This window comes from Somniosus microcephalus, chromosome 11 (genome assembly GCF_052327205.1).
Source record: "Somniosus microcephalus isolate GS21.2 chromosome 11, FLI_Smic_1.0, whole genome shotgun sequence".
NCBI classification, from domain to species: Eukaryota; Metazoa; Chordata; class Chondrichthyes; order Squaliformes; family Somniosidae; genus Somniosus; species Somniosus microcephalus.
The window spans coordinates 79,602,531-79,629,885 of NC_140997.1; positions in this window are offsets into that span (position 1 = coordinate 79,602,531).

Below are 27,355 nucleotides of genomic sequence, written 5' to 3' on the forward strand. Positions count from 1 at the left end.
CAGATAGATCCAGAAAACTGACCTTGGTCTATATACCCTGTGTGCTGGGTATGGCCTCCTTTGAGCAGCCCACTCACCTGTTATTTTCTAATAAGCCCACCTGCTGCTGGTAGCTGAGGCTATCTCTTGCTATTCTCAGAATAAACTGGACCCACCCTGGCTTCATGTTCCTGGGATGAAAGAATTTACTCTGATTATATCAGTTTGAAATAGACTGTGAGCTGCTACATTCCACAAACTGGCTTGTCTGCCTTTAATAGATTTCTTCAATGCCTACAGTCTGTGGCTTTTTAAAAAAAATTCCAAATTAATTTTGTTTTAAAACACACTTAAATATAACTAATTCCAAAATCCTTTCCATGAAGAAAAAAATGATCAATGTGTTAAAGAGTAGTTATGGAAAGGGACAAGGTAAAATCAATGGTGAAGATACTAAACTGGAAGAGGGCTAATTTAACTGAGTTGAAAAGGGATTTGGTTCTGTTGTGTATGTACCTTTAAGGGAATAACTGGTCTTAGACTGCAGTACTGGCAGTGACCACCCATGTATAAAAGGCCCTAGCAGGCTTCTGTAGTTTCAGTTTCAAGCTGCCTCTTGTTCAGTAAAGTACCTGTTAAACTGTTCTTCCGAAGTCCGTGTATGATTGAGGCGTGGACTTTACAGTGGCGACGAGTAAGTTCGAACTCACCTGCAGGGTGGCATCATCTCATGGGGATCTCGCCTGAAAGGAAGGTCCTGGAAGGTCGTAGTCTGAGCAACGGGCGTCGACCGAGGGCAACCACCCAAAGAATCCATCGGTGTTTGGAGAATTGCGGGAGAGACTGTGGTTCCAGCGAATCGTGCTGGTAGCAGGTAGCGCGCTGACCCTTCCGGACTGCGGCGGGCTCAAGCTTGATCGAGCGGCTCTACAAATCGGGCCGCGCAGCGTCGCCGGGAAAAGAAAACAAGAGAGAGAGGGTGGAGCACACAGGGCACGGTCGGTGCTCGAGAACAGGACAGCGGAGAGAAACTAAATGGGGGGGAAGGAAAGCGAGATGCGCCGAAGCTGCAGGTCGCCGCCTTTACCCTGTAGAACGCTAGGAGCAGTGTGGCAGTAAGGGGAAGAAGCAAAAGCACGGGAGGCGCCATTTTATTCCATTGGGGACGAAGCAAAAGCGCGGGAGGCGCCATTTAAAATCGCCCAAGATGCCGAAAAGTGGCAGAATCACTGCTTTCGACAACGAGGTAGAAGACTGGACCACGTATGTGGAAATAATTGAAGTGTACTGCAAGGCAAATGAGGTGGCTGATGGAAAGAGGGCGTCGGTATTATTAAATCTGATGGGTGCGAGTACGTACGGCCTATTGCAGAATTTAATTACCCCAGCTAAACCAATGGAGAAAAGTTTTGAGGAGATTGTTCATATCTTATAGGAACATCTAAGCCCTACACCACTGCTGATAGCAGAAAGATTCAAGTTCCATAAAAGAAACCAGCACAAAGATGAGAGCAATGCTGACTATCTTACGGAACTACGCAAGTTATCGAAGCACTGCCAGTTCAGAGCAGGACTGGCAGACACCTTACGGGATATGTTTGTCTGCGGGCTCCACAGTGAAGGAACCCAGAAACGACTACTTTCAAAAAAGGACCTGATGCTAGAACAGGCTTTCAGCGTGGCAGTATCCTACGAAGCAGCATCACGGGGAGCTGCGGAAATACAACAGAAACCACAAGAATACAGCGCTAACGAAATGGCGTATGGAGCCGAAAAGTGCTATCGCTGCGGCAGAACAACCCATGAGCAGAAGGACTGCTGGTTTAAAGACAAAATATGCAGGCAATGCGGGAAAATGGGACATATAGCAAGAGTCTGCAGGTCGGGAAAGAAGACCAATAAGACAAGAACTACTAAGGAACAGTACAGGAAAGTAAAGAAACTGACAGATAGTAGTTCAGAAGATCAGGAGAGTGATAAGGACTCCGGGAGCAGGCGACTAAGTTGTTTAAAGTTACACAACGTGATCGCAAAAGAAGATCACCGAACCAGTTGGGTCACCCTCATGATAGCAGGGTCCCCAGTGAAGATGGAATTGGACACAGGATCAGCCCTAACTGTCATGAATCGACGAGACTACGAGCGGCTATTTTCACACATACTCTTAAAGGACACGTCCATTGTATTGAAGACATACACGGGACAAAAGGTCTACCCCAGAGGAAAAATAAGGGTGCCAGTTGAATATAACGGAAAGGAAACACAGAAACTATACATGTATATACTACGAGATGGAGGACCACCATTATTGGGACATGAATGGATCCGAAGACTACAATTGGATTGGCATTCCATTCTGGCACTAACTGTGATGAACAAAAATGATGATTGAGTCGCACCTGGACGTCTGTCACAAATTCTATCTGACGCGGAAGAGGTGTTCCAAAAAGGACTTGGGACTCTAAAAGGAGTAAAGGCAACTGTTGTTTATGTACCTTTAAGGGAATAACTGGTCTCAGACTGCAGTACCGGCAGTGACCACCCCTGTATAAAAGGCCCTAGCAGGCTTCTGTAGTTTCAGTTTCCAGGTTGTCTCCATTCAGTAAAGACTTGTTATAATCAACTCCTGCAGTCCGTGTCTCAATTATACACGGACATAATACTGGCGACGAGTAAGAAACGAACTTACCTGCAACTCGGCAGCACCTCAGACGACGTTATTGAAGGTCGAAGCCAGAAGAAAGAAAAAAAAAATAATCCAAAGAAACTCGAGAAACGGGCGTTGACCGTGGGCAACCGCCCTCCAAATCATCGAATTGAAAAGTGCAGGAGAGACTGTTGAGAGCCAGGCTTGGTTCTCCAGTCTGTGGTTTCCCAGCGAATCGGGCTGGTGGCAGGTAGTGCACTGATCCTTCCTGGGCTGCGGCGGGCTAGAGCTCGATCGGGTGGCTCTGCAATGGGGCCGGGCAGCGAGTCGGGAAGCAAAAAGAGAGAGAGAGGGTGGAGTACACAGGGCGCGGCCGGTGCTTCGAAGCCGGGCAGCGTTCGGACCTAAGAAGAGGGAGGGAAGTGTCCCAGAGGGTCCGCTCCATGACGGGAACGGTTCTTCAATTAACGGAGCAAATATTGAAGCGCGATAGAAAAATAAATATAATCACCAGCAACAGCGTTGGCAGCAGCGGCAGCGGCGGGAAAGCGCGGGAGGCGCCATCTTAACTCGGCGGAGAAGAAGGAAAAGCACGGGAGGCGCCATTTTGATCCATCGGGGATGAAGGCAAAGCATGGGAGGCGCCATCTTAGATTTTCAAGATGCCAAAGACTGGCGATATCACTGCCTTCGATAATGCAATAGAAGACTGGACCACGTATGTGGAAAGAGTCGAGGTATATTGCGAGGCAAACGAAATAGCCGATGAGAAAAAGGCATCGGTATTGCTAAATTTAATGGCGCAAGAACGTACGGCCTATTGCGGGACCTGATTACTCCAGCCAAACCGAAGGTGAAGAGTTTTAATGAAATTGTTGCTATCCTACAGGAACACCTAAATCCGACACCGCTGCTAATAGCAGAAAGATTTAAATTCCACAGGAGAAATCAGCATAAAAATGAGAGCAATACTGATTACCTTACGGAACTACGCAAGCTATCAAAGCACTGCCAGTTCAGAGCAGGATTGGCAGATACCTTACGGGACAAATTTGTCTGTGGACTCCTGAGTGAAGGAACCCAGAAGAGGTTACTCTCAGAGAAAGAGCTGACGCTAGATAAGGCTTTCAGCGTGGCAGTAGCGTATGAAGCAGCAGCAAGGGGAGCTGCGGAAATACAACAAAAGCCACAGGAACATGGCACCCATGAAATGACACGGGGATTTGCAAAATGTTATCGCTGTGGCAGAACAAGCCATGACCAGAAGGACTGCTGGTCCAGGGACAAAATATGCAGGCAATGCGGAAAGATGGGACACATTGCACGAGTTTGCAGGTCTGGGAAGAAGACCAATGACAACAAAAAGGCTACTAAGGTACCGTACAGGAAAGTACAAAAGACAGTAGTTCCGAAGACCGGATGAGCGATAGTGAATCCGGGAACAAGAGACTAAGCTGTCTCAAACTTCACAATGTAATCACAAAAGAGGATCACCGAACCATTTGGGTCACCCTCACGTTAGCAGGGTCCCAAGTTAAAATGGAATTGGATACAGGATCAGCACTAACCATCATGAATCGACGAGACTACGAGCGGCTATTCTCACACATACCCTTGAGAGAGACATCCATTGTCTTGAGGACGTATACGGGGCAAAAAGTATACCCCAGAGGAAAAATAAGGGTGCCTGTCGAATACAACAGCAAGAAAATACGGAAATTGTATCTCTACATTCTGCAAGATGGTGGACCACCGTTATTGGGACGTGAATGGATCAGAAAGATAAGTTTAGACTGGCACTCCATTCAGACACTAACCGTGGCTGGTAAAAAGGATGACGACGTCACTCCTGGACGATTGTCAACAATCTTAGCTGACGCCAAAGAGGTATTTCAACAAGAACTGGGCACTCTTAAAGGCATAACCGCCTCAATAAAAATAGAGGAGAAAACAATTCCCAAGTTTTTCAAAGCAAGACCGATGCCATATGCAATTCGCCCAGCCATCGAGGCAGAGCTGAAGAATCTGGAGAATGCAGGCGTGTTATCTAAGGTAGACTGGAGTGAGTGGGCGACACCCATCGTTCCTGTCATGAAGAAAACGTTAAACAATAAGTCTGAGGAATGAAGGAAGGTTCGCATCTGTGGAGACTTCAAGGTGACGATGAACCCAATCCTTCACACAGTACAATATCCTCTTCCAAGGATAGAAGATATCTTCGCCTCACTATCTGGAGGGAAGCGTTTTACAAAAATTGACCTAGCACAAGCATATTTGCAGATGGAGGTTGAAGAATCCTCTAGGAAGTATCTCACGGTAAACACTCACAAAGGTCTTTACCAGTATAATCGACTGGTATTCGGAGTAGCATCAGCTCTGGTGATATGGCAAAGAGCGATGGAACAAGTCCTGCAAGGGATTCCGGGGACTCAGTATTACTTGGACGACATCCTAGTGACAGGTGAAGATGATAGTGAACACCTTGCCAACCTAGAGCAGGTGCTCACTAGACTACGTGTACATGGGCTATGAGCCAATCGCCCTAAGTTCGAGTTTTTTAAGAAACAGATATCGTATTGTGGCCACGTGATTGATGAAGAGGGGTTGCATAAGTCCCCTGACAAAATTGAAGCAGTAGTTAAGGCTCCAGCACCTGAAAATGTGTCGCAACTGAGGTCATTCCTCGGATTGGTGAATTACTACCATAAGTTTTTGCTGAATTTGTCCACAATTCTGCATCCACTGAATGCCCTACTACGAACAGGAGTAGCATGGAAATGGAGCGATGAATGTAAGCGGGCCTTTCAGAAGAGTAAGGACCTAATCACTTCAAGAGAAGTATTGGCTAACTACAACCCATCACTACCGATAAGACTGGTGTGTGATGCGTCTCCCTACGGTGTTGGGGCGTAACTGTCACATAAATTCCTTGATGGTTCAGAGAGGCCGATAGCTTTTGCATCACGCTCGTTAACTTCAGCCGAGCGTAACTACGCCCAGATTGACAGAGAGGCCCTCAGCCTGGTGTGGGGGGTGAAGAAGTTCAATCACTACCTGCACGGTCAGAAATTTACTCTACTAACTGATCATCAACCTCTCGTCTCCATTTTCAACCCTCAGAAGGGCGTACCGATAATGACGGCACAACAGCTACAGAGGTGGTCCCTTTTCCTAGGGGCACACCAATATGACATCGAGTACAAAGGAACTAAACAGCATGGGAATGCTGATGGATTGTCGTGCCTACTGTTGCCGACGGTGGAAGAAGAACTGGCAGTGGATCCAGCGGAGTTATTCCACTCGACTATAGTCGAATGTCTCCCTGTGACGAATGCAAACATAGAAAAGGAAACACAAAATGACCCGACACTCTCCTGGGTCTATGATTTAACGGTGAAGGGATGGCCAGCACATGGCGGACCACTGCTGCCAGCATTCTCGCCGAGAAGAGAACAGCTGTCAGTGTGCAGAGGAACCTTGATGTGTGGATCCAGAGTAGTAATTCCACCCAAATTGAAGGATAGAGTGCTCAATGAGCTTCATGAGGGTCATCTGGGAGGGGTAAAAATGAAGAACTTAGCCAGAGCGTTTGTGTGGTGGCCGGGAATCAATAGCGAAATCGAAGAGGTGACCAAGAGCTGTACAGGATGCCAGAAGGTCCAAAACGCCCCACCACAAGCCCCTCTACATCCATGGGAGTGGCCCTCATCTCCATGGCAAAGGGTGCACATTGATTTTGCTGGTCCCTTTATGGACTCGATGTTTTTAATTGCGGTGGATGCACATTCAAAGTGGCCAGAGGTAATAAAAATGTCCTAAACCACCACAGAAAAAACTATCACAGTCTTACGAACCATATTCGCCAGGAATGGGCTGCCTGAACAGATTTGCTCTGACAATGGACCACAGTTTGTGTCTGAAGAGTTCCGGAGGTTCTTAAAGATCAATGGTGTTAAGCATTACACATCCGCCCCATATCATCCAGCCACTAATGGATTGGCCAAGAGGTTTGTTCAAACATTCAAGAAGGCTATCAAGGCAATGTGTAATGAAGATATACCCCTACAACACAAGGTGGAAAACTTCTTGTTTGCCTACCGGAATGCGACACATGCGGTTACCAACCAAACTCCAGCCATGATGTTCTTCAATCGAAGACTACGATGCCGCTTGGATTTGGTTAAGCCAAACGTCAGAAGGGATGTGGAGAACAGGCAGTTTCAGAATATGAATGAAAGACCGACCAGGAGTTTTAAGATAGGTCAACCAGTTTTGGCCCGGGACTATCGCACAGAGAAATGGCAGCCAGGAACGATCTGAACACGGCAAGGACTTCTAACGTATACCGTGGACGTTGGAGAGAGCATTGTAAGACGCCACGCTGACCAGATTCTAGAGTCACTGGAAAACGGCAACTCCACATCATGATCTGATACACCTGGCGATGAAACCGAAGTACCAATTGCATCTACTGCAGAATCGGTGATATTGGAAGCAGACGAACCAAACAACGACATTGATCCCGACTCAACCTTGCCAGAAGAACCTGATATCCCAAAGAGGCGTTATCCAGACAGAATCAGGAAGCCTCCTCAAAGACTGAACTTATAATTGCTTAACTTCAACCAATGTATCTAGCAACCGTAATTATAATTGTAATTAGTTATTATTTAGTTGTTAAATGAATGTTATGTACTGTTTATCTAAAAGGGGAGGAATTGTTGTGTATGTACCTTTAAGGGAATAACTGATCTCAGACTGCAGTACCGGCAGTGACCACCCCTGTATAAAAGGCCCCAGCAAGCTTCTGTAGTTTCAGTTTCCAGGTTGTCTCCATTCAGTAAAGACTTGTTATAATCAACTCCTGCAGTCCGTGTCTCAATTATACATGGACATAATAGCAACCATCAAGATCGAGGATAACGCAACCCCAAAATTTTTCAAGGCCAGACCGTTGCCATACGCGATACGCCCAGCTTTGGAAGCTGAACCGGAGAGTCTGGAGCGTTCGGGGGTGCAGTCTAAGGTGGACTGGAGTGAGTGGGCCACACCCATCGTTCCTGTAATGAAGAAAGCATTGAGCAGCATGCCTGGGGAGCCAAGGAAGGGTCGCATCTGTGGGGACTTCAAGGTGACTGTGAACCCAGTCCTGCACACAGTACAGTATCCGCTTCCGCGGATAGAAGATATTTTCGCCTCGCTATCTGGAGGGAAACATTTTTCAAAGATTGACCTGGCTCAAGCGTATCTACAAATGGAGGTGAAAGAAGCATCTAGGAAATACCTCACGATAAACACTCACAAAGGCCTTTACCAGTACAATTGACTGGTATTTGGGGTAGCATCGGCCCCGGCTATGTGGCAGAGGGCAATGGAACAAGTCCTGCAAGGGATCCCGGGGACCCAGTGTTATTTGGACGACATCCTGGTTATGGGTGGAAATGACAATGAACACCTTGCCAACCTGGAACAGGTGCTCACGAGATTGCAGGAATATGGGCTACGAGCCAACCGTCCCAAATGCGAGTTCTTCAGGAGACAAATCTCGTATTGTGGCCACATGATTGATGAGGAAGGGTTGCATAATTCGCCGGGCAAGATTGAGGCTGTAGTCAAGTCTCCAGCACCAGAAAATGTGTCGCAACTGAGGTCGTTCCTCAGGTTGGTGAACTACTACCATAAGTTCTTGCCGAATTTATCTACCATTCTGCACCCACTGAACGCCCTCCTTCAAACTGGTGTAACATGGAAATGGAGTGATGAGTGTAAGCGTGCCTTTCAGGAATGTAAATGCCAAATCCCTTCAAAAGAAGTATTGGCCCACTACAACCCAACACTACCAATTCGGTTGGCATGTGATGCGTCACCTTACGGCATTGGAGCGGTGCTGTCACACAAATTCCGTGACGGTTCAGAGAGGCCAATAGCCTTTGCATCGCGCTCGCTAACCTCAGCCGAGCGTAACTACGCCCAGATTGACAGGGAGGCCCTCAGCCTGGTGTGGGGGGTGAAGAAGTTCAATCACTGTCTGCACAGGCAGAAATTCACCCTACTGACTGATCATCAATCCCTGGTCTCAATTTTTAACCCAAAGAAGGGCGTTCCGGTGATGACGGCGCAACGGCTGCAAAGATGGTCACTTTTTCTAGGGGCATTTCAGTATGACATAGTGTACAAAGGTACGAAACAACATGGAAACACTGATGGGCTGTCGCGCCTACCGTTGCCTATGGCGGAAGAAGCACCTGCAGTGGACCCTGTGGAGATATTCCATGCGACCATAGTCGAATGTTTGCCTGTTACAAACGCAAGTATTGAGAAGGAAACCCGAAATGGCCCGACACACTCTCGGGTCTATGATTTGACGGTGAAGGGATGGCCAGCATATGGCGACTCACTGTTGCCAGCATTCTCATGTCAGTGTGCCGGGGAACCTTGATGTGTGGATCCCGAGTGGTAATTCCACCCAAGTTGAGAGATAGAGTACTCAATGAGCTTCACGAGGGTCATCTGGGAGGGGTAAAAATGAAGAGATTAGCCAGGGCATTTGTGTGGTGGCCGGGAATCGATAAAGAAATCGAGGATATGACCAAGAGATGCACAGGATGCCAGAAGGTCCAAAACGCTCCACCACAGGCCCCGCTACATCCATGGGAGTGGCCCTCATCTCCATGGCAATGGGTACACATTGATTTCGCTGGTCCATTTATGGACTCAATGTTTCTAATTGCTGTGGACGCCCATTCAAAATGGCCAGAGGTCATTAAAATGTCCTCCACCACCACGGAGAAAACTATTGCAGTCCTAAGAACCATCTTCGCCAGGAATGGGTTGCCAGAACAGATCTGTTCCGACAATGGCCCACAGTTTGTGTCTGAGGATTTCCGGAGGTTCCTGAAGAATAATGGGGTGAAACATTACACATCTGCCCCATATCATCCAGCCATAAATGGATTGGCTGAGAGGTTTGTTCAGACCTTTAAAAAGGCCATAAAGGCAATGTATAATGACGACATACCACTGCAACACAAGGTAGATAACTTCCTGTTTGCTTACCGGAATGCAACACATGCAGTAACCAACCAAACTCCAGCCGTACTGTTTTTCAACCGGAGACTAAGATGTCGCTTGGATTTGCTCAAACCAAACATAAGACGAGATGTTGAGGATAAGCAGTTCCAGCACATAAATGAGAAGCCAACCAGGAGCTTCAAGGTAGGGCAACCAGTCTTGGCCCGCGACTACCGAACAGAAAAATGGCAACCAGGCACGATATGCACACAGCAGGGACCACTAATGTACACAGTGGACGTTGGAGAGAGCATCGTGAGACGCCATGCTGACCAGATTCTAGAGTCACAGGAACAAGCCAAACCTGTACCACAAGCATGTGCACCTGGTAATGAGCCCGAAGTACAGATTGCGTCTACCTTAGAAGCAGGGGTATTGGAAGCTGATGAACCAACCAATGACAATGAGCCAGAATTGACTCCACCGCCAGAACAGGATACTCGAGAAAGGCGCTATCCAGTCTGGATCAGGAAGCCTCCTCAAAGACTGAACTTATAAATGACTATTTCAGTTGATGTATATATTACTGAGAAATTTTAATTGTAATTAGTTATTATTTAGTTGTTAAATGAATGTTATGTACTGTTTATCTAAAAGGGGAGGAATTGTTGTGTATGTACCTTTAAGGGAATAACTGGTCTTAGACTGCAGTACCGGCAGTGACCACCCCTGTATAAAAGGCCCTAGCAGGCTTCTGTCATTTCAGTTTCAAGCTGCCTCTTGTTCAGTAAAGTACCTGTTAAACTGTTCTCCCGAAGTCCGTGTATGATTGAGGCGCGGACTTTACAGGTCCAAGTGGGTTGGAAACAAAACTACCCTTTCAGATTGTGCATTCCAGATTTTAACAACCTTCTGTTTGAAGAAATTTCACCTTGTTTCCCCTCTAGTTCTTTTGCCTATTATTTTAAATCTATGACCTCTGGTTACTGACCCACTTGCCAGAGGAAACAGTTTCCCCCTACTTGCTCTATCAAAACTCCTCATAATTTTGAATAGCTGTATTAGGTTTCCCCGTCACTCTCTTCCCCTTCTCTGCTCTAAGGAGAACAATCCCAGCTTCTCCAATCTCTCCACATAACTGAACTCCCTCATCCCTGGTATCATCCTGGTAAACCTCCTCTGTACCCTCTCCAGGGCCTTGACATTCTTCCTGGAGTGTGGTGCCCAGAATTGTAAACAATGCTCCAGCTAAAGCTTAACCAGTGATTAGTAAAGACTTAGCATGACTTCCTTGTTTTTGTATTCAATGTCCCCATTTACAAAGCCAAGTATCCCATACACTTTCTTAATCATCTTATCAACTTGTCCAGCCACCTTCAAGGATTTTTAAATACGCAAACCCAGGTTCCTCTGCTCTTGCACCCCCCTCAAAATAGTGCCATTTAGATTATAGTGTCTCTCCATGTTGTGCCTCCCAAAGTGCATCACTTCATACTTATCTGCATTAAATTGCATCTGCCATGTGTCAGCCCATTTCACCAGTCTGCCTATGTCCTCCTGAAGTCTGCTACTATCATGCTCACTATTTACTATGTTGCCAAGTTTGTATCACCTGCAAACTTCTAAATTGAACTCCCTATACCCAAGTCCAGGTCATTTATTTATAACAAGAAAAGCAATGGTCCTAATACTGACCCCTGGGGGACCCCACTGCATAATTCACTCCAGTCAGAAAAACATCTGTTCACCACTGCTCCCTGTCTCCTATCCCTTAGCCAATTCCATACCCAAGTTACCACTGTCCCTTTAATACCATGTAATTCTATTTCCTGAATAAGTCTGTCTTCTTCTTCTTTCATATAGTAGTAGCAAAGCAAATCAACGTCAACATCTAAGTTGGATATCCAGGCCAGAGCTTCCGGTGTAACAGCGTGGATATCTTGTAGGCTGCCTGTGAATTTCCTCTGAGGGCAGTGCTCAATTATGTGCTCCAGGGTCTGATTAGGAGCTCCACAGTTGCATGATGGGGATGCTTCAATCTTCCACCTATGGAGAAGGTGGCAGTGTCTACCATGACCAGTTCTGAGGCAGTTGATGGTTGTCCACTGTTTGTGAGGAAAGTTTGATCCTTCAGGTTGTACTGTGGGGTCCTCTGTAAGGAATCCATTCTGTATGTCGCAGTTCTTCCAAGCATTTTGCCATCGGTCATCAAGGCTGAGGGGAGATCGCTGAAGGGCTTCGGCGATGGTCCAAAATGACCTTCGAGATTTGAGACGGGTTGGTGGTAGGTTGTTCACGTCGGCCTGGATCGGCATGTCTTTGCTGGTGTAGCAGAGACATTAATAGCCACCACACAATGTGTCATTACATCAACACCAGAACCACGATGGAACTTCAAAAAAGCAGACTGGGAAACCCTCCAAAAGTCAATTAATAACAATATCAGGTGGATTCCACCAACTACTAATGCCTTCAACAGATTTATAGGAACTATTAAAGCTGCCACAAATGCAGTATACCTCGGGGGTTTAGAAAGACATATATTCCTTGTTGGACGGAAGAAAGCGAGGCTGTCTACCAGGAGTATTCGCTGAACAAGAACCCAGCCACAGTTAGCGCAATGCTGGAGTCTTTGAACTCGGCGCGACGTGAAAGGTAGAGGAGCCTTGTGGAGAAGACTAACTTCACTCACTCCAGCAGGAAAGCATAGGCGCTGCTCTGTCAACTTGGCGGGGTAAACCCCGCCTATAAACACGGGACGACCATCTGTAAGATTCTCAAAATTCAGCAAATCCCCTAAAACCAAGAAGATTACCCTAAAGAAGGGATTTTTGGACTGTTAATAAACCATGTCAGAATGGTATAAGAATATTGGGCCTAAGGGAGATTTAAAATCAAAGACCCCAGGATTTTGGTTTTATTTTTAAAAGCATGTTCGAGCCTGTGGAAGGAAAAAGGCTGCAACGAAAGAATTGGGATTGGCCTCTGTAAATGGACAGTTTTGGGTATTGGGATTAACCGAGCTGTCTGGGGACTATCTAAACTGTCTCAGTCACTATCAGACAATTTTACATACTGACAATTGTAAGGGGTGGTGTGTGTGGTCAGCTTTGCCTCTGACTCCCTGAGCAGTCCAAATTGCTCCCACTCCTTTGGTTCTAGACTTTGGACTTATTTGGGGGTTGTAATGAAATTGCAACAGACACCTGAGTTGGTCAAAAGAATTGAGATTTTTATTTTGAGACAGGAAAATATACAATACAATAACTCTTATATTCTAAAAGGGGGAACATTTTGGAATATGCGAGGGAGAATGATAATAGACAAAAATACCTTACCCTCCTAATCCCACTACACTAACTAGGTTGAATTCCAGAGGACCAGGAAATGCTCACCAAATGACATTCTTGACAGATTGTAGAGGTTCGCGATTTCGGTGTTCTCTTTAGTTGTGGCAGTTGGGGCCTGCCGTACCCCGGACGTGGTGGAAGACTGCACCTGCATTGGGTTTTCAGTCTTTGCCTGTCCGCTGATGCGGTTGGATGCGTAGTTGGTTTTATCGGGTAAGGACCCAATTTCCTTTGCTTAGGTATGTTTTTAGAGTCTTTTGTGTCAAATCTTACCCAGGGGTAAGTCAGGCTAGCTTGTAGAGTGGAAACAAACTTGCGAATTTTCGACTTCTTGTTGGTTGGTTTCTTGTTGGTCGCGATGGCCCAATATTACCTAGTTGATGGTAATATTGGTTTCTTGAGGCCTTTGGTTGCTGCTATTTCCTTTTCCTTCTGTTTCATACGTCTTTCCTCAAGTCTCCAATCCTCTGACTAAGTATGGTGATGATGATACTTTTTCTGAACCGTACTTTCTCTCTCCTATACTGAACGTGAACCTTCTTGAGCTGTGTCCTCAACTGACTCTCTCAACTTGAACTGTACTGTCGAACTGTCTTCTTTCTCAACTGCTTTCTCTGTGTCAAAGCAGGCCTTAATTATACTGTTTTGAGGCCTGGCTTATCTAACCACCAAGTCTCCTCCGGTCCATTGTTATTTTGGCGGGCTCGTTAATTTTAATAGGTTTAAATTCTCATTGAGTTTCAGGGCTGGTCCCATCTATTTTTAATTGGCTTTTTAACTGGTTTTGGGATTGCTTTGAAAATCAGTTTAAGTGTGAAAGTGGTTTTGGAAATCTTTCTGAGTGGCTTAAACTGTTGTTTGATTGTTTTCTCCTGCTGGGGCCAGGGTCTCTTTTGTTGACTAGTGGCATGTATTGTATTATTCATGTTCTTGATGGCCCTGTAGGTTTCGGTGGGAACAGTCTTTCTCCATGGGCTTATTGTCTTTATGTAGAATGACTGGGATGGCCCAGAACATTCTCAGACAATCTGGCCTTTCCAATACTCAAACTGTCTGTCCCACAGTGTCCAACCTATTCCTTTTGTTGCAGCTTTTCCACAGGCCTGAACATGCCTTTCAAATTAGCAGAAACACTGGGGTTTTGATTTTAAACCCCTTTTGGCCCAATATTTCCTTCAAACAGTCCAATATCTCTTCTTTTCTTACTTTGGGGGAATCTGTATAATTTTGCGAGCCTTACACGATAGACCTACGGCAGAGCAGTTCCCGCCCAAATTACAGAACCATCCAAAAACATGCATAATACAAAACATGCCATCAAACAACAAAGAAGGCCCCACAGGAAACTCAAAGACTAAGAACAAAACTGACAATTAAACAAGAGTTTAAACAATCGATGGGACCATCCCGAAACGACTTCACATGTTCTTAAACAACTTAAGCAAGCGATGGAACCATCCCGAAACCAATTAAACAATTGAACAGATCAATATTAATGAGCCTGCCCAAAATCTAATAATTAGCAGGCCTCGTTTAGTATAATTGGAGGCCTGTTTTTACAAGAAAGCGGTTAGTTCATCGAGGGGAGTTCATCGAGGAAATCATCAAGAAGTAGTTCAAGTAGTTTTCTCTCTCCCTACAGAGTTAAGCAGGCAGTTCAGAAAAGCAGTTCTCTTTCTCTGGAAGCAACAGGAGTGCTCTCTTTTTCTGGAAGCACCAGTTCTCTACAGAAGTTCTCAACAGTGTCAGCATCCAGAACATCACCAGACACACAGTCAAAGTCCTCTACTGCATCTGGGGTACAGCAGGCACCAACCAACACATCCAGCAAACCCCGAAACCATGAACAAGCTCAACTGTCAAGGATTCGTTTGGTGAGCATTATCCCTGGTCCTCTGGAGCCCAACTTAGCTAGTAAAGTGGGATTGGGAGTGGTGAAGTATTTGTCTACTCTAACTTTCCCTCGTATATTCCGAAGTGTTCCCCCAATTTAGAGTGTTAAGATTATTGTGTTGTGTATTTTCTTTCTTGAATAAAGATCAAAGTTCTTTCACCAAAATTCAGTTGCCTGCTGCAATTTCATTACAGCCCCCAAATAAGTCCAAGGTCTAGAACCAAGGGAGTGGGAGCGATTTGAACCGCTCATAAGTCAGAGGCGAAGCTGACCCCAAAAACCACCCCCCACATAATGGCGACCGCGGCACGAGCTTGGCAAAATGGATGTGATGCAGTAGACACTGTTTTTGAGGAAAGGACAAAGATGGAAGACAGGATTTCCTCATACATGTTTGAGAAAGTAAATATAACGAAGAAATGGGTGCTCAGTCTGTTGCGCGCTGAGTGTCCAATGCTGCAGCCAAATGGACTGAGAGCAAGGATCATAAAAAGTCTATGGAGAAAGCCATCTGGTTGGTCTGCTCCCACCGACAGATCCAGCTTTTAGATAAGCGCATTGAGGCACTAACAGAAGAGCTGCGGGAATCAGCTCAGCTGTCTCAAGCAAGGGCTCTGGCAGGGGAAAGGATTATTGGAGGAATTAAACACTGTAGAGGGTGGTGTGTTGAGTCAGCTTTGCCCCTGACTGTTTTGAGCGATTCGAATTGCTCCCACACCCCTGGGTTCTAGACTCCGGAATTAGGTACAGGCTGCGATACAAAATTGGAGTAGACAACTGGTTCGGTACATGAAAACTGTGTTTATTAGAGTCACAATTAGATTACTGGAGTAGTTACAGACGTTCAAGAATACACTTAATTAAGAATGGGGAACACACGGCACAATGAGGGAAAATCACATTAATAATCCCCCTACCCTTGTCCCACCCCCAATATCTAACTAAATTGTACTACAAGAGCCAGGGATTATGCTCACCAATAGGGGTTTCTTGACAGTTCTAATCCTGTCAGTTAAGCCGGTTGCGTTTTTGGGGTTCGCTCTTTGTGTCCTTTGGGGCCTGCCATCGCCACGTGGTCCCAGTCTTAGAATCTGCGAAGATTCTTCAGTTGGGTTGAGTCCGCTGATGCGGTATGGGCACGGTTGTGGATTTGTCGGGTAAGTACCCACTTTTCTTCACTAGAAATAGGGAATAAAGTCTTTGTTGGGTACTTTAGCTTGTAGAGTGGAAAACTTTGGGTTTTGTTCCTCTGGTGGTGGTCTGGTCATTGAGTTTTGTTGCGGTTGGAGTTCGGTTGGTGGTCTTCGGTGTTGGCTCGGTTGCGGTGGCCTAGATCATTACCTGTGTAGTGGTAATGATCTGAAGGTATGATTTACCCAGCCCTTGGTTACCGCGGTGCTTGTGGTCCATCTTTGTGTAAGGCTGCGGTTGCAGCCTAGTCGTCTTCGGTCGAGCCTGCCCCACTGTGCCTCCTCGCCGTGATGTTCCGTGAGCTTTCCGGTTGGATGCCCCTGTGCCCTGAAAGCTTCTGCCTGAGTCTGCAAGCGCTTCTGTGTGTCCGTATGCTTGCTTTGGTTACCAGTGGGCCTACAATTATATTGTTTTTGAGTTTGTTTTCTGCGTGCCAAATCAGGGTTAGTTCTTTGTCTGATTTTTGGCGGGCTCGTTAAGGTGATTATAGCCGTTCACCTTAATTGGTTTTTGGGTGGTTGTCCCATTGTTAAATGGTTTTTAAAATTGGTGACTTCCTGGCTTGGTAGCTAGTTTGAACTGTAAGCGATTATATATGTATAGTCTTGATGGGTTTGAGGTTTGTGCAAGATTTAGTCTCTTCCTGAGTTGATTTGTTTTAAAGGGAAGAATGTATGTTCTGTCTCCTTCAGTAGTCTGGTTTTGAAATAACAAATCAAAGCTGTCTCCCACAGGCCCGGGCATGTCAAGTTTTGAGTTTTCAACTTGACATGCTGCGTGCAAGGCCCTGCTTTAACCTTGCAGGTTTTGCCATAAAGTCCAAAAGCCATTGTCCTTCAGGGTTCCCTTATTGAATAACTTGTCCTTCAGGGTTCCTTTATTGAATAACTTGGGAAATGTGGGAATTTTGAGAATCCTACAACACCCAAAATCAGGAAAAACTACAGATAGTAGAGAAACATAGGAACAAACAAGAATACTTTTGGTGTCAGGTCACCAAAGCCAAAAGTAATGAACTAATGTTACGAGAAGAGAACGCCCGCCTTACCAGGCAAATAAAAGAACAGGAGGAAAGGTTAGGAGATGTACAGGCAGCTTAGAAGATAGCAAGCACTAGGGGTTTTGAAGTGGGAGATCACGGCCCCTGTCAGAAGCAGATCGATAGTTTAAACCTTGCTCTGTCCAGGGCAAAAGGCATGGTGTGCCTAATAAGCCCGGGTGTGGCCCGGGTGGTCCTGGAAGTAGAAGGGGAAACTGTTCAGACATCACCTGTGACTCCGGGGAACAACTTGGTTGGGCAGCAGGAGGGACAGGTGATTTTTGAGGCTGGCAGGGAAAGCACACCACCACCACCTGTGGCGCCGGGTTTTAACTCGGTTTGGCAGCAGGGAGAAGTGGGCAAGCTAATGCAAGAAAGGTCGGAGCCGGGGCCGATGTGCCCAGCTCAGCAGCAAAGGTTTGGCCCACCCGGCGGTGGTGGGGGTCAGGGACCCCTGGAAAGCCAATTCGTGATTCCCCATGGTACCCTACAGCTTAGGGCTATGGTAAGCCACCTGAACAAACTTAACCAAAAGGGAGACCCTTGGTCCACTTCATGGTTGTGGAACAGGCAGCAGGCATCAACGAGTGTGATGACTCTGAGATAGCCAAAATGCTCCTGTTCTCTCTGGATGGCAAGTTGTACCAGTCCCTCTCTGCAGAGAGCAAGAAAGGGCAGGGCGGGTACACTGCTATCTGGGAGGAAGTTCTGGAGGCCATGGGTATGAACTATGGTAGTCCTTTCTCCCGGGTGGAGAGGACAACACAGCTCAGAGGGGAGACCCCACAGGCTTTTGCAGACAGGCTGTGGCCTGTGTACAGGAGTCCCTGTAATGGAATTCTCAACCGGGCTCACCTGAACCAGAACGAGCTGGCCCACTGGCTCCGAAGCCTGGTGGCAAATAGTTTGCCGCGGATCAGAGCTAAGGCTGAGCTTTGGTTTGACCCGAAAGACCCCTGGGTCACCAAGGAGACAGTGGTCAGACAGCTGACCCTGGCTTACCGGAACGGTAGAGGGATAGAAGAGCACCCACAAAAAGGAGAAGTATATGAAATAAAACCTAGCCAGAGTAAGAAAGAGTGGCACCAGGAAGGGGGTAACCCTTCCGATACGAAGCGTAACTACTTCGGGTGCAGGAAGAATGGGCATTGGAGAAGGGACTGTAGGAATCCATGGAAGGATAACATAAGAAAGAACTCCCCAGCTCCTGCCCCAAAAACAGAGACACCGATCTCTCCCCCCACGCTTGATTCAATAGCAGCTGCGATCCAAGTTTTATTAACTGGCCCAAGGAAGGTAGCCACCGCCACTGGTGCTTTAACCCCATCTGCCCCATACAACCCAGACCTATGACTAGAACCAGCGCAGCCTATCAACTTGTGTCCCCTTGAATACGCTGAGGGGGTCAGGCCCTGTGTTAAGATGGGGGTGGAGATGGCGCAGGGGACATATTTGGTGGACACTGGAGCTTCCAGCACAGTGGTCCATTCGGAAGACCCGACCAATTCACCCAGGTCTAATAAGGTCCCATTTAGCCTAATGGGATTCACAGGGAATGAGCAGGCTGGGGAAATGTCCAAACCTTTGGCCATAGATTTAGGATCCCTCCATACCACGTGGGAGTGTAACCAAAAGACCGACGAGGTGGCCAAGTAGGGGGCCAGGGAAGAAGAGTTCTGGGATCCCTGTAGAGCAGGTCCGGTAGCCGCAATCCGGCACAAGGGAGGCACACAGTGGGTAGCTTTGGCCCCGGACTTAAAGCAGGTCCAAGCCCAGGATTCCATCCTTAAGGCCGTCCTGGTAAAGAGAGAGAATTGGGAGTCCATAGAAGGCCCGTTCAGGGCAGCGGACGAGACTTTAAAACAGGTTCACTGGCAGGCTGCTAGTTACATTAATCAATGTAAACTGTTTAAACCTGAGAAAGGGGAACAGCCAGAAAGGGTGAACCATTTTAAAAATAGAGATCATCAGCCTGCAGCTGTGGCAGACTCACAGACCGCACTGGAGGGGGCAGTGGCTTGTGTTACTGGAGGGGCCCTCCCACCAATTATTTGGGACACGCCCCCAGTAACAGGAACCCTAAGGAAGTCTCCTCGCATACCACAGCCTAAACTACCATGGTCACCTGTGTACCAGTTTAAACGGTCTAGCCCCGGGAGGGCCACAACCCAAAAGGGAATGCCCAAGGTAAGGGATCAGCCGAAAAATAGGGATCCCCAGCCTGCCGCCTCCAACGGTGAGGGGCTCACAGGAGAGGTAGTGTTGGGCAGAGAGAGAGACAAGGGTCCCCAGCCTGTGGCATCAGGCTGCGCGGAACCCACAGGACAGGACAGGGAGCCAGCAGCCACACCAAAGAGGGTAGTGTGCTGCGGTACAGGAGGGCACACTCCCCCGATCATCTGAGATTCAGAGAAACTCCCAGTTCCTTTAAGGAGGACACTCCGGGTCCGGTGGCACAGGCCACCTTACACCCAGGCATACAAGCTGCCCAGTAGCCACAAAAGACGGAGACCAAACAGGAATTAGCCTGGCCGTCTGGAGACGGGCGGCGGATGTACATAGCTTTCTGGTAAATTTTTAAGTCTGTTTTACAGTTGGTAGTTTTAGGATTATTATTATTTAATTTAGTTTATGAAAGGTTTAAGTTTTTGAAACTCGGTAACTGTGTCAAGCCAGAGAGCCTTCTCGGGACATGGCCATCTGTTTTCCGTGTCCCTACAGAGAGGAAATCGGCATGAGGAGGGTTTCTGCTCCTGTTCGCCCTGGTAGGGGTGAGCATTGGTGACCGAGGTGACGTGGAGGACTCCCACATCAATGAGTGCTCAGGAGAGAGAGCACCAATCGTTACCGCTGGGGGTGGCGAACGGGGTGTGGAGGAGATCGCCATCTACTTCCATGAGGGAAGGTGGCCAGGGTGGCTGGGGTTTAACTCAACACAATATTCCAGCCAGACCGGGTTCACTTACGGGGAGGCCTCCATCCCGTGCCCCAGGGTACAGGTCGTTGCTACAAGGATCAGCATCACTGAGGGGAAACGTGTGTGTCTCACATGTAAAGGACAGATTCCCCTGGATAGGTGGTGGTGGCTCAGGAAGCTGAGCAGGGACATAGGGGACCGTACAGTCGACTGGGAACGATTGGGGAATGACACCCACCATAAGATCACAGGGACCCGAGGGGGTGTGAGTGTGTTTTGGGATAAGTGGTGGAAGTCGGAACAGGGAGTTTACATTTGTATGTGGGGGTCAGAAAAAGTCTGCCCCACAGGCATATCCACCATCTTCCACAGACAATGGCAAGATGCCGGGGAGGGGATGGGGTGGGATTCTAGCCTGCATGCGTGCGCAATCCCACACTCCCCAATCCCAGTCAATGCCACCGAACTCGTGGCACACCCCCAAAAGCCCCTGCCCACGACTACGACATCACGGACCATAGTAGAGAAGTGTCCTACCACCACCAAGGGACTAGGGAATGGGTTAGTCCTAGTGCCAACCGAAAAGTTGCTGTACCAGGGGGTACACTATGCAGTAACTTCAGTTATCCTGAAGCTGACCGAGGTACACTTACCTGAATGGTGCCCTAGGGAGACAGAACAGCTATACCAGGCCCTGCTGAAAGGAATGTTTAGGAAGTTTTATGAATTCGACTTTGGCAACATAGACAAAGCGAAACTGTACAGTTTACACCCTGAACATACTATGGGCGCGGGGAGACAAAGGAGCGGAACCTGGAATGATATTTTCACAACCTATAATACAGGATCCTCGGTAATAAACAGCCTGGATGACATAGAGCTACAAACACAGATAAATGGCTTAAAAACCCAATTACGGAAAATCCTAACAGAGGAGAACAGAGTGGTAGGCTCAGAGCTACACGAGGACCAAGCTATGACGGTCCATTTAAAAGAGATCATTTCTGAGCTGGAGAAACATGCTAAAACAGTAAATGCACTCATACGGGAGGACAGGAATGCTTCGGATCAGGCTGCACAGAATGAGGTGTGCGTGCTATACGGGGCATGGTTGCTGGGCGAGGGCCGCAGCAACCTGGAGGATATAAAACAAGGTTTAGTCCCCTCCTGGATTAGCAACAAGCACCTCGCAGCCCTCCACCCATTTAGTAATTCACTGAGCCCGTGTCAGCTCTGCCTAGCCTCTGAAGCCTACCCTGTCCCAGTAAACTGTGGATGCTCCAACCATACTATCATGGGGATAGTAGTGAGGATGCCGGTCATGGGTGGGACAGCCCAACCCGCACCGGTATACAGGGTGGAGAACATTGGAATAATTCAAGGGGGTGCACACGTCCGTTTCGCAGCGGTCCCACCTTATGTCATAAAGTGGGAGCACGCTATGACAGGTGCAGACCTCTCTGGGTGCCGGAGCTGGGGTGCACACATAATACTGTATCCCCGGCACTTGAACGCCTATTCGAGACCACAGTGCGGGTTTAAAGCTGCTGGCGCACAACCTGTGAACTATACCATGGAGGTAATGGCACAAGACCATGTTCCCCCACAGGTAGCATTCATAGGAGGTGGGACATATTGTGTCACCGCAAGTGCGGCCCACTACCAGCATGGACAGCACATCTGGTGTCCGGTAAGTGACAGCAGTTTCTGCTTTAAACCAGAGGCAGAAGTTCAAGTGGCCCAGGAACGGATTGTCTCCATTCCTGAACCCCCCACTGTTCACCTCACTGTCAGGGAAAATATTACCAACCTGCAAAACTATGTCGCACATTTCGGCTATGAAATTCCCCCTCTACCCGAACATCTTACTGCCCTACTAAAAGCAGTTGTTATTTCACAAAAACACTTCTACACACTAGAACAGAAGACAGTCGAGATAGGAGCCAAGATCTTGGATATCGTAGTTCCACTCTGGTGGGATATTTTTGAAAATATAGAGGTCCCTTCTTGGATCAGAATGGCTTCCCACATTTTGGTGGTCTGCCAGCTCGGTATGGTTTTCTACTTACTATGCACAAAGTGCAAGGGGAGGAACAGAATGCTCTGATCTCAACATGAGAGAGCATGGGACAAGCATCAAAATAAAGTCTATGAACAAGTATAAAACAAACCTTAACCGTTATTAAAAATAAAGATTGTGACTACCTGTTGTTATTTTTTCTATGTGTGTGCTATATTTTTCCAAGTGGTGCAGGGGTGTTGGACCCCCTCCATGCTTGGATGTGAATGTAACTGGATTTTCGTACCTTGTAAATATATTTTGAACACTACACCTAAAGGGGAATGGGAGAGTTTTCGGGTTTTACACAGATAATAAAGGGGAAGGTTGGCTCTCGGGGATCAGAATTTTTGCTCACCCAGTATGATACACTAGCGAATAGAGTATCACAGGGGGGACTGTCAGATTCTCAAAATTCAGCAGATCCCCCAAAGCCAAGAAGATTACCCTAAAGAAGGGAGTTTTGGACTGTTAATAAGCCATGTCAGAATGGTATAAGAAGATTGGGCCTAAGGGAGATTTAAAATCAAAGACCCCAGGATTTTGGTTTTATTTTTAAAAGCACGTTTGAGCCTGTGGAAGGAAAAAGGCTGCAACAAAAGAATTGGGATTGGCCTCTGTAAATGGACAGCTTTGGGTATTGGAATTAACCAAGCTGTCTGGGGACTATCTAGACTGCCTCAGTCATTATCAGACAATTTTACATACTGACAATAGACCTACGGAAGAGCAGTTCCCGCCCAAATTACAGAACCATCCAAAAACATGCATAATACAAAACATGCCATCAACCAACAAAGAACCTCAAGGTCCCACAGGAAACTCAAAGACTAAGGACAAAACTGACAATTAAACAAGAGTTTAAACAATCGAGGGGACCACCCCGAAACCAATTAAACAATTGATCAGAGGAATATTAATGAGCCCGCCCAAAATCTAACAATTAGCAGGCCTCGTTTAGTATAATTGGAGGCCTGTTTTTACAAGAAAGCACTTAGTTCATCGAGGGGAGTTCATCAAGGAAATCATCAAGAAGTAGTTCAAGCAGTTCTCTCTCTCTCTACAGAGTTCAGCAGTCAGTTCAGAAAGGCAGCTCTCTCTCTACACAGTTCGCTCTCGAGTTCGACACAGGAGTTCTCTCTCTCTGGAAGCAACAGGAGTGCTCTCTTTCTGGAAGCACCAGTTCTCTACAAAAGTTCTCAACAGTGTCAGTGATCCAGAACATCACCAGACACGCAGTTGGAGTCCTCTACCATGTCTGGGGTATGGCAGGCACCAACCAACACATCCAGCGAACCCCGAAACTGCAAACCAGCTCAACTGTCAAGGGTTCATTTGGTGAGCATTATCCCTGGTCCTCTGGAGCCCAACTTAGCTATTAAAGTAGGATTGGGAGGGGTGAAGTATTTGTCTACTTTAATTTTCCCTCGTATATTCCAAAGTGTTCCCCCAATTTAGAGGGTTAAGATTATTGTGTTGTGTATTTTCTTTCTCAAATAAAGATCAAAGTTCTTTCACCAAAATTCAGTTGTCTGCTGCAATTTCATTACAGCCCCCAAATAAGTCCAAGGTCTCGAACCAAGGGAGTGGGAGCGATTCGAACCGCTCATAAATCAGAGGCGAAACTGACCCCAAACACCACCCCCGACACCATCAGAGCGGCCGCCATTGCATCTCACTTGACACAAACATCAACGGCTCCGGTGGACAAAGAATTTCGACGCCAAGTGAAGCGGCAGCTTTTGACACATTTGATAGCGCCACCAAGATCGTCACCTTTGTCTGATCCATTCACCTTGGATGAACTAAACACAGCAGTGTCGAGAAACAAATCTGGAAAAGCTGCTGGTCCAGATGGTGTTTACCCAGAATTTTTTAAAACACTAAGACGCAAAGTGAAGAGATGATTGACCTCCTTATTCTCCAAGGTACTGGCAACCAGTGAAATTCCATCTTTTTGGAGGGAGGCTAAAATAATTGCCCTCCTGAAGCAGGGGAAGAATGCTCATGAAGCCTTCAGCTACCGCCTGATCTCCTTACTTTGCACTTGTTATAAATTGCTGGAGAGGCTACTACTCCACAGGCCAGCCTCCATCATCGAGCCAACCATTCCTAAGGAACAAGCGGGCTTCCAGAGCAGACATAACTGTTACGACCAACTGGTAGCTTTAACAACGCACTTTAAACTGGCTTCCAGAGCCAGCTCAAGACCGCTGTAGCACTCGTGGACCTGTCAGCGGTATATGACACAGTATGGAAACATGGACTGCTTTTCAAGCTCTCCACTGTTTTACCCTGCAGAATAATGATCCATCTTCTCAACTCCATGCTTAGCAACCGATGCTTTCATCTGTACACTGTCACCCAGAAGAGGACATTAAACAATGGACTCCCACAGGGTTCTGTCCTGGCACCCATGTTGTTCAAGGTTTACACCAGTGACCTGCCTGAAACAGAGTCCCGCAAGTACCAACATGCTGTTGACTTTGCCTGGGCCATGCAAAACATGAATCTGTCCATCACCGAGGAGACCCTGACCAGTGATTTACAGAGGATGGAGGTCTACTTCCGCCGAAGGCGACTTCAGCCAAACGGGCAAATGACCGTCAACTCGACATTCTACCTCAATACCCATCAAGCAAACCATGCAAAGTTCTTATTTAGTGCCTCAGCCACGCCCTCTGCCTCCACAAGAAGATCTTCATTTTGATCTCTAATCAGCCCCACTCTTCCTGTGACTATCTTTCTACTCTTTATCTATATATATAAAGCGGCTCTTCTGTCTGTCTGTCTATTCTCTATACGTTTGAAAGTTATAGAGCGTACCGACGCGCGCGTCACGTCAAAAGAAAGCTTGCGATTACGGACCGGTCATAGGCGTATTTACGTTTCGGCCGGAAAAAAATCGCGCCCGCGGTATCCAAAAAATGTTCAACATTCCGCTCATTAGCATCTCATTAGCGACAGGTCGACCAATCGTACGGCGGGTTCCTGGCGCATGCCATCCTACAGTTGAGTGTTGAGTGACTTGACGATTGACCAATCCTACGCTTCGGTGACCTGACGGTCGACCAATTGGTGCGTGTGTGGGCGGGCCTTATCGTTCTGAACCGAGGTGAGTGGCCGCCATCTTGATTTTTCACGATTTTTTCCCCACACTTTCTGTGTGTTAGGGAACTAAGGTAAATATTTGAATTACGTGTTAGGGAATTAAATAACAATTTATTTGAGTTTTAAATTGTGTTTAGCAACAGTAGGAAATTAAGTGATCCCCTAACAGCCGCCGTCCCCCCCACTCCTCCTCACCCTCGTGCAGGGGGGACTCGGGGCTGCTCTCCAGGCCCGCTGCAGGCAGGCCTGAAGCTCAAAAAATTTCTCTCTCTCTTCCATCTCTCTCTCTCTCTTTCTCCTCTTCCCTCTCTCTCCTTCTCCTCTTCCCTCTCTCTACTTCCCCCTCTCTCTCTTCCCGTGAGTGCGGGACCGGAAAAACCGGCGGTTTTTAAAATCAACAAATTTCTCTTTCTCTCTCTCTCAGGTGAGGGAGGTTTGACGGTGTCGGGGCCCGGGCTCCTCCACCGGGCGGGGAGGTTTGACGGTGCCGGAGCGCGGGCGGGCCGCCCGAAGCTTCCCGCTCGAGCCGCTCGCTAACGGCTGCCGGGCCGCGGGCTTTCCCTGCCTGCCCGCTCTCCCGCTCCCGGCGCCGGCCGCCGCTCGAAGTTTCCCGCTCGATCCGCTCGCTAACGGCCGCCGGGCTGCGGGGTTTCCCTGCGTGCCCGCTCTCCCACTCCCGGCGCCGGCCGCCGCTCGAAGTTTCCCGCTCGAGCCGCTCGCTAACGGCCGCCGGGCCGCGGGGTTTCCCTGCCTGCTCCCCACGGGCCGCCTCGCGCCGCTGGCACTGACCGCGCCTGCGCCGCCCGCCCGCTCTCCTGCTCTCCCGCTCCCGGCGCCGGCCGCCGCTCAGCTCAAGGGGGGTGACCGCGCCTGCGCCGCCCGCCCGCCCACAAGACCCCGCTCTCCCGCTCCCGGCGCCGGCCGCCGCTCAGCTCAAGCGGGGAGTGTGAGGGAGGGTGGGGAGTGGGGGGGAGAGGGGGGTAGTGGGAGGGAGGGGGGGAGTGTGAGGGAGGGGGAGGGAGGGGGGAGTGTGAGGGAGGGGGAGGGAGGGGGGAGTGTGAGGGAGAGAGGGGGGGAGGGGGGGAGTGTGAGGGAGAGAGGGGGGGGAGTGTGAGGGAGAGGGGGGAGTGTGAGGGAGGGGAGTGTGAGGGAGAGGGTGGGAGTGTGAGGGAGAGGGGGGCCGCCGCTCAGCTCAAGGGGGGAGTGTGGGGGGGGAGGAGTGTGGGGGGGGAGGAGTGTGGAGGGGGAGTGTGAGGGAGAGGGGGGGAGTGTGAGGGAGAGGAGGAGGGGGAGTGTGAGGGAGAGGGGGGGAGTGTGAGGGAGAGGAGGGGGGAGTGTGAGGGAGAGGAGAGGGGGAGTGTGAGGGAGTGTGAGGGAGAGGAGGGGGGAGTGTGAGGGAGAGGGGGGAGTGTGAGGGAGAGGAGTGGGGGAGTGTGAGGGGGGGTAGTGTGAGGGAGAGGAGGGGGGAGTGTGAGGGAGAGGAGGGGGGAGTGTGAGGGAGAGGAGGGGAGGGGAGTGTGAGGGAGAGGAGGGGGGAGGAGTGTGAGGGAAAGGAGGGGGGAGTGTGAGGGAGAGGAGGGGGGAGTGTGAGGGAGGGGGGGAGTGTGAGGGAGAGGAGGGGGGGAGTGTGAGGGACAGGAGGGGGAGTGTGAGGGAGAGGAGGGGGAGTGTGAGGGAGAGGAGGGGGGAGTGTGAGGGAGAGGGGGCTTTGTGAGGGAGAGGGGGGAGAGTGAGGGAGAGGAGGGGGAGAGAGGAGGGGGAGTGTGAGGGAGAGGAGGGGGGTAGTGTGAGGGAGAGGAGGGGGGTAGTGTGAGGGAGAGGAGGGGGGAGTGTGAGGGAGAGGAGGGGGAGTGTGAGGGAGAGGAGGGGGGGAGTGTGAGGGAGAGGGGGGAGTGTGAGGGAGGGGGGAGGGAGGGGGGGATTGTGAGGGGGGAGGAGTGTGAGGAGGGGGGAGTGTGAGGGAGAGGGGGGGAGTGTGAGGGAGAGGGGGGAGTGTGAGGGAGAGGGGGGAGTGTGAGGGAGAGGGGGGAGTGGGAGGGAGAGGGGGGGAGTGTGAGGGAGAGGGGGGATTGTGAGGGGGGGAGGAGTGTGAGGGAGAGGGGGGAGAGTGTGAGGGGGGGAGTGTGAAGGGGGGAGTGTGAGAGAGGGGGGGAGTGT